The sequence below is a fragment of the Poecilia latipinna genome, unplaced genomic scaffold, assembly GCF_001443285.1.
Source record: "Poecilia latipinna isolate Pla-1442-1.1 unplaced genomic scaffold, P_latipinna-1.0 Scaffold509, whole genome shotgun sequence".
NCBI lineage: Eukaryota > Metazoa > Chordata > Actinopteri > Cyprinodontiformes > Poeciliidae > Poecilia > Poecilia latipinna.
Window position 1 is genome coordinate 78,910 of NW_015113125.1, and position 8,941 is coordinate 87,850.

The window sequence follows — 8,941 nt, forward strand, 5'->3', positions numbered from 1 at the left end:
GGGAATTTCTACAGAGAAGTGTTGCTGTGATTTTTATTTCTTTTTTTTTCCCACCCTCCTATGGCTGAAAATGAAGATAAATGGCTGCCATTCTGTTCCTTAATGCAGAAAGGAGGGGCTATTATTGTGAAAATACAGCTTCTAGATGCACTTCTCCAACTTTTTCTATTGTTTTTTTGTTTGTTTGTTTCTTTTATTATTATTATTCAATTATATCAGCCTGCCCAGCATTTACCCAACCTACACACCTGAGAACCGCGCACAAATCAAGGCCGTGCATGGAAAACCAGCCCCTGTCAGCTGTCAAGGCTAAAGTGTCCAGGGAGTTGTCCAGACCCGCTGATCCTATCTCAGGCTCCGGGAAGAGAGCCAGAAAAGGCAGGTCGAAAGGGCTGCACAAAAAAAAAAAAAAAAAAAAGAAAGTGGCTTGCCAATAAAAGAAGAGGGTTGCATAAATCAAGCTAAATAGCTTTTCAATCACGAAACGACACTTAAATTCAGTGTAGGCAAATGATATGATTTTATTTGTGCTATTTCCGCTCTTTTGCTCCGTGTTCTCGCCCTCATCTTCGTGGCTTCAGAAGACGAATGAAGGTGCTGCAATCTCTTCATTGCTCCCAATCTGCTCTAAATTTAAATAAGCAGCTCTCTGGCCTTCATGAACTCTGGCACAATTTGCATCAGTGCCTGTGTGAGTTTATTTCCCCCCCGCATATCCTCCCCTCTCCCGCCGCCATCCTCGTTTTCTCCTTCACTCACACTAACAAAAGAGATCCAATCGCTCATTGCACCTGATTCTCAGAGGAAAGGTGCCTGTCAGCACTAATGGCTGAAGCTTGTCCCCTAACAGGCTGCGTTCCCCCACCCGTTCTCACTCTCGTTTTCTCTGTTTCTTTCTTTTTTTTTTTTTTTTTTTTTCCTGGGGGCGGGGGAAAAAAAACGCAGTGACATGTTGAAGCCGGGGGACTTGGAGCAGCACTGACACTGCTGCTTTCAACGTGATTGACTTGTTTTCTAAACACCTGGTCTGGTGTTGTGTAAGAGAATAGAGACAAATATCATAGTTACAACGCCGAGCAACCGGTTTGTGCTTTGAAAGATTTATCTGAAGCAAGCGGTTCTGTCGTACCCAATGACGGGAGCGTCTATTGCAACAGCTAGACTTAAAAATAAAAAATAAATGAATAAAAAAAGCCTAGCTTCCATCTCCCAGGCTTTGTTTGACTTTAAGACGCTCCACTTTTCCTTTACATGAAAACCAATTTCAAGGTTGAGAAAGCTGAGAATTTGGGAGGTATTTCCATTTTACTTTCAGCGTTGAGGAGCTGAGGGCTGCAGAAAAGGTGCTAAACATTATGTACTTTTAAATAAACAAAATGTACAGTGCAATTCTTTTGGAACGATTTAATCAACGGGGAACGAGTGTTTTGGTATTTTAACAAACGGATAACCTTGAAAACACAAAACAATTAAAAGCAAACATGCTATTCCCATTCTGTGATACGAAGTTGATTGGTACAACTCTGACTGCATTTTCTAAATGTATATAAAAAAAAGGACTAAAACCTGTTTACTGAAATATTGTCTTTCTACCACAGATTATTCCGGTAGAAGTCAGTATCACAATCCACAGCAACCAGACTTTCAGACCGGTTGGGTCACTCCTCCAAAACAATATTGCTTGTTGGTAAAGAAAGAAAAAAAAAAAGAAGTGAGCTGTTATTTCTTATCTAAATCTGGGAGTTTGACTCTATTTAGGCGTACATCATTCTGATTTACTCTCACAGTCTCACGCTCGGTAAACTCTTAAAAGGTTGCAGAAAATGAACTGGTATTTCCAGAAGTCACAGTGAGCACAAAATGTTCCCAAGGTAGGTACAAATTGATGCATTGTTCTGTATTAAAACAGTCCTGCCACTGACTGAAGGAACCAGTCAATGAAGTCGCATCGTCTGTGTTTTGGAAAGAAGCGGAGCGTCTGCGTTAACCACCTGCGTCAGTCGCTGAAGGTTTCAAATCAGCAGCAGCCATCTTCTTATTTCCTTTGATTAAGGGTTTTCTTTTATCTTAAATGTAACGTTGAAATACATTTTTTTTCTTTATGGGGATTCTCAGAGTACTTTGTAGGAAGATCTTAGTTTTCGTTTATAAAAGGTTCATGCATCCACAGGAGCAATTTGATCAACTTTTATATGTGCTGTTAGTTTATCCAATACATTGATGTAATTGGATCCTTTTTGTTGGTCCCTCAAATTTATATGAACTCATTGAACATTACTGAGACTCGGGTGATGCACAAATGGGAAGATCTTAGTTTTAGCTTTGGATATTAAGTATTCTGATTAACCAATCATTCATAGGACGACAAAAATGTATTACTTAGTACATATTCTACATTTTTGTATATAAAATATACATTTCAATGGACGTGCGCCATGTGGTAAAAAAAGAGAAAACACAGATAGATATTTTTATTTATTTATTTTTACCAATATGTCAGTGTTGCCAGGTTTTTCAAACAGTAAAGCATTTATGACTGAACCTGTTGGGTCCTAAAGGAAATCCCTTTATCACAGATGGCTCTTAATGATAAGACATGCTGGCTTTAGCCTCTGATGCATGCTGTGCTACGAGTTTGTTGAGAACGATAATAAAACTGCGAACATCGGCTTGAAGTCAGACATGCTGGAATTTGCATGATGCATGACACAAGGTTGCAACGAAGGACAAACCGGGGAGACACTCATGAATTTCAAATCCTCTGAGTTGGTCTGAATATGTTATAAACACACAGTGGCCCTTGCCATGTGCCTAAAATTTTGATCAGAGCTGCATGCTAGAATCAAGACCCACACAGAATACCCATGAAGACATTTATAAAGCAACATTTATAAAGCAACATAAACATATGCAATTTAATAGGAAACCTCAACTTTTGCCCCTGTATCTAAAGAAGCGGTGTTGCCCATTTCCAGTCTAACAGTTAAGGCTTTAACTTCACTGTCACACCGTGTTTATTTCTAATATGTTGGTCATTGCATTACTAAATAAATAACATATTCTTGGGCTCCATCTCGGAGCTTCAGTCCCCCAGCCAAGCTCCTTCAGACTAGCAGCAGCAGCAATTAGTAAACACCTGGTGGAACTGCACGTCTGCTGAGTTTATCATACGAACCACAACACTCCAATGATGCTGTAAACTGCATCATTGGAGAGCATGCAGCAGCATTGTTGTGATATGCTGAAAGTGGAGTCTTAGAAAGGATAGGATGTTCTTAAAGGGACAGTGGACAATTTCAAAGGTTCATACACAGCCATGATGCAAAGTCAAATTTCATTTAAGTTGTTTTTGATTTATGCAACATTTTCATAACTGAAGGCACCATATTGATTGTGCTATAGTTGTTATGTGCTATTGCTGTGTTCTGGAAAATATACAATACCTCCCCTTTAATATGAAGTCGAGGTTTTATTCATTTTGTCCCTGAGAGCCAAATTATGCTCACTATGGAAACAGCAGATCTCTCCTCACCGTTTTCTTCACAACGAGCTTTGCTGATATTTTTTTTTTTTTTTTCCTGCTGCTGCTCATAATCTGACCCTTCATTTTCTTTATCTGTTGTACGACTACATCCCTGTGGGCGTGTGCAGCCAATGCGGTAACAAATGTCTAGGTGGCACACAGACTCTGCAATGTACACGGCCACTGGTGCCCACAGAGCTGCCTGGGAGGTATGAATTAGGCATCACATGCATTTGATGCGTCATGCTGAATTACACAGAGACAACAAACATTACCGGACTTCAGGTGTGAGTAATTCCACCAGAAAAGTGGGAGTTCTCAAAAACAGAACAATGCCGATTGGACTGCAGGTTCAGCGGGTGGTGGCCACGTGCCTCTGCTGTGAGTTTCTATACTGGAAATTAATAGAGCTGTATATTTTTTTTTCTTGCACATTGCCTTTGTGTTATGCCTCACAAGAGCTGTGTAAAGACCTACTGTATTGCGACACTGTAGATGATCACCTCCCCCTGTCAAGTAACTGAACGTGTTGTGTGTGTGTGTGTGTGTGTGTGGGGGGGTGTGTGTGTGTGTGTGTGTGTGTGTTCCCCTCCCAAAACTCCTTCTTACAAGTCTTTATCTTCCATCCCTGTCACTTCATGTATCACTGCAATTAGTCGCTCTGCTGAGCAGGCGGGTCCTCACTGAGAGAGCATTCCTCCTCGATTAGAGCTTGTTTCCCATGGTTATTTTACAGTTTTCTGCACACGAGCGTGTTCGAGTGTGTTTGTGAGGTAGCCTTAAAGCAATCTTTACCGAAAGTGAGATTTTTTTTTTTTTTAGGAACCTGCTGATTGTCAAGTTTTCTTGTCTCGTGTAAAAGCTTGGATCAAGAGCCCGCCTGCCTCCTTTTGTAGCCAATGCCGCAATTTATCCTCACCGTCTCTAGGTCTCTTCACAGAAAGCAGCAGTATCGCTGACAGACAGAGGTGGCCGGGAGACTAAGAGAAAGACAGGCAGCAGAGACGGGTAGACAGTGCTGCAGACAGGACAAAACGCAGGTGGAAAAAGATGAATGAGCTTGAATGCAACTGAGAATGCACAGGTAAAAAAAAGAGGTGCCAGAACGTTTAAGGAAGCATCTTTAAAACAAAGTAAAGACGAATGTGCCATTATGCTATACCGCAATCTTTAAAAGGAGAATAAGAAAAAGGCTTTTTCGTATCTGAACATATGCTGTGTATCCACAGGAGCTCGGGAGGCGAAACCAAAGCCAACACAGGATCCATCCACCTTGGAGAAACATTTTGGCATGCATGCTTTTTAAAAAGGAGAGTGAGGCGACACGGAGAGTCTCGAAACGGGATAGAGAAAAGAGAAGCAGAAGAAGATTTTTTTTTTTCCTTCTCAAAAATAAAATAGTGAATCATGAACAGCCAGTGTTGGGTCACAACCAATACTGTAGTATGTAAATCAGATCACTGAATTTTTTGAAAAAAATAATCTGCAAAGATTCCTGATTTCTTGTTGTTCCTCAGACTCAGCATGAATACACTTTAAACTCTATGTTACTTTGATACTGCAGAATCTGGAAGGCCTCTAATAAATACTAAGAAATCATGACATGCAGAAGTACTCACATTTAACCTTCTGCTGAAAGCAAATAACCAGAATGTCTCAGTGGTATTTATGAGCAGGGAGGAAACGGTTACAGCAAGCATAACCCGCTGAATTATTTATATCAGAGGTTAACCTCTGCTTCAAGACACAATGGAGTCATTAGTGAACTTTTCCATGGATGTTTTAAAGTTTCAAATGAGATTCAAGATTCTTCCACTTTTCTTCCACTATTTCTACTATTTTTCCTTCTAGAAGAAATTTCGACTTAAGCAGCTGAATGCCAAAAAAAGTCAATGAGGAAAAAAACATATAACACATAAAAATAAAAAAAGAGTGTGAAATAAAGATGGGATTCTGTTGTAGGTTCAGAATGTGACTCAAAATTTACACGATGACAATTACATCATAATTAACGAGAGTGCTGCCTTTTCGCATTCCGAAATATACACGATATATTTATTTTTATTTTTAAATATAAAACCAAATTAAATTGAATTGCTTAAATCCTGCACTTTAAAATGTGAATCCTCAGAAATATGCGTAAACAGAGAAGAAATTGTGTGATCTTTGCATCAAACATGAATGATCAGGTAATTAAAAAGAAAAAAAAAAGCCATAATAATGCTTTGCTCTTGAACCTGTTCAAAACTTACTAGCGATGCTGCACTGGTATTAGTATTAGTACTAGTATTTTGCACAACACTGTAAGTGAGGTAACATCCGGTGCTTCTAGGAAATGACCATTTGATAGGCATCTGCACTAAGAGCTCTTGAGCATTTTCGAACATCACAGGCCCTGGCGAGCTCCAGATCCTGAAGGTTGGAGAAAGGAAACATACAAATTGTTCCTACGTCAACAGCACCTAAAACGACCGGCTGCTTGACTGTGGGTGGACAGCCACTTTCTAACTCCATGACCTGCAGAGTGAAAACTTCATTTCTGCTGTGGCTGGCAAGACCACAAAAAAAGTTTTGCAAACATTTGGCCTCTTGACATGATGAGTTTTGTACGTCAGTCGACCTTTCCTGTGCTATAATGCACTGTAAGCACATTTGCAAACCAAATTTTATCTCCTCTCTTTGCAACGCTTGCTGTTATTTCTTACGTTTCTATGCGTGTTGGGGAGTTTCACGTGTTGCGCATTTCGGAGAGCGTGCTGTCTGCTTCACTCTTTTGCAAAAACTATTCAATCATCCCTCCTTAATGTTTTAATTTATGTGTTCCAGTCGCTTCATGGCCACAGGTGTAAAAAAAAACAAAAAAAAAACAAAAAAAAACTACAGTGAATTCTAATGTAGCATCATAATAAGATGCTGCCTCTGCAATAAGTCACATAGTAAATGTTCCTCCCCCTCTAAATACTCTACAGTCAGCCATTAGTGGTGTCACAGCAAATTGGAACCGATTGGGATCGACAGCAACTCAACTATGAATTGGTAGACTGCATTGACGTGTGCGGTGTGCCGAAGTTGTCAACTTTCTGCAGATTGAATGACTGTAGAAAATTCAAACTTTATGTGCCCTTCAGACTAGCTCAAGGCCATTTGTAGACAGATTCATGGAAAGGATTTCCATAAACGAGCAGGCGAATCAAAGCCTTGCTCAGTGTTTCTTATCCCTGGTCCTCAAGGCATACTGGGCCTGCATGGCTTAGATGTTTTCCTGCTGCAACACACCTGATTCGGATGATTGAAGTTCAGCAAAAGTCATCAATCAAAATCAGGCGTGCTGGAGCAGGGAAACATACAAAACATGCAGGGCAGTGTGCCTTCAGGACCAGGGTCGAGAAACACTGCCTTACATCAGCAAATGCTGTGAAAAGCATTCGACACAGTGGCGAAAAGCATGTCAAAAATGGACTCTAGAGCAGTAGAAAGTTGATGTTTCATCAAACTTACTGCGCACGCTGAACCAAAGAACGAGATAAATACTTAGTTTGCTGGAAATGAATATGGATTTGATTTCATGAAGTTATTTCTACAGTTTTGCAGTCATTTCTTTACTTATCTAGAATAAAATTAAGTTGATGCAAAACTTTTCAAACAATGCACAATAAATAACATACAATTTTGGCATGTCTAACAGCAAGGTTATAAGTTGCAGAAAATATAAACCAAATGCATGAGTAAGACCATCATGGACTGTAAAACAAAAATGGCTAAAAAAAAAAAAATCATCTACATCTAAAACTCATTTATCCATTGTGTTACAGCAACTGCTGCAGAAAAAACAAAAAAACAAACAAACAAAAAAAAACTAACACAACCACAAATTTATCTGTGTTGTAAACAGAATACAAAACCTACTTTACTCTTATTTGAATTCATTTGGGTCCAAATAAAATCCAATTTGGCCTTTCAGACGGGCTCAATCTTATTTAGGCATGGCGGTGTGACAGATCGTTTTCAGGATGTCTGCTTTATTAGTCGCGTGGTCCCAGCAGACTCTGTAGGCTAATTTGCTTATTTTATTAGTTTTACAAGAGCTGGCAAAATGTAGCGTGACCCTGCGCAGCTCTCTCCAGGGGGATGCATCTCGTTGCAGATACATTGTACTTGCAAGCTCCTATTTTGTGGCAGATGCTCGCCCTCCCGCACATATGGTACTAAGTCAGCTGAGAAAAAAGGCTAAAATAAATGTCCATTTCTGTTTGCTACCATGTATGCTTGGGAGGGGGGGAAGGATGCAAATCACAAGCTGGCTTGGGCCATGCAGCAGCATTGCTCAGCAACACTTTGCATCAGTATGTTGTTTAAAGTTTTATGTTAAAAGGCAGCATATGTTATAAGCATTTTAGTAGTAGCTTGGGAGAGAGTAGATTATTGCCAGTAGTTGGGAACTGTGCAAAAGCCTTAAGTCATGGCTCGTTAAATATTTTATGTGCCCAAGCTGCTTCTTTTAATCTTTTAAACTGGTCCTGATTAATGCCTCTTTAGATTTTCAGAAAGTATTTAAGTTGTTTTCTTTTAAAGAAGCATTTTATATCATGCACTTCTGCCTTACTTTATTCACATGACTTTGTGTTTTCTTTGAGTCTGAACTGTTAATGCATAGGTTGAAACCAGATATTTATAAACACTAGAAAAAAAATAATTACCTTTCCATCTGTCTGACATTAAATCAGATTAAACCTTTGCTGTTTTAGATGAGTCCAGACCAAGATTAGTTTTTATGTTAATCTGTAAGAATAATATAAATACATGACATATTTACTTTTAAAATAATTATTTTAAAGAAACTGAATGAGTTGGCTCAAATGTTTTTTTTTTTTTTAAACCAACTCATTTACTAGTTCTAGCATCTAGAACATGCTAAAACTAGCATGTGTGCTAGTTCTAGACTAGCACTCACGTGCTAGAACTAATGTAATTCAGTCAGGTTTTCTTGACTGCCTAGCTTAGATTGTTTTTCCTCTCATCTGACCAGCTTCCTCCTTTCGCTATGGCCAAACACATCAGAGCCAGACTTTCAGTATCATCAGACCACCGGACATGCTCCCAAAAATGATAGTCTCTATCTTTGTTTACATATGCAACTGTCTGCTGAGAGTCGAGTCTTTCTAAAATTCCCCACAGTGGCAAATATCCAATTGTTACAAAAATTGTATTTCATAAATACTTTCATAGCATTCAGTTTAGACATTGCCATGTTTGGTTAAGTTCTTGTTGGCACTTTTTTCTCGAATATCCTCATAATTCAGCAATCCACTTCACTCTTAACAGTGTTCAGCGTAGCGGACAGGGTTTTTTTTTTTTTTTTTTTTTTTTTTGGCCACCCGAATTTTCCTGGCAAAAGGGCAAGCACAATTTTCCCCAAAA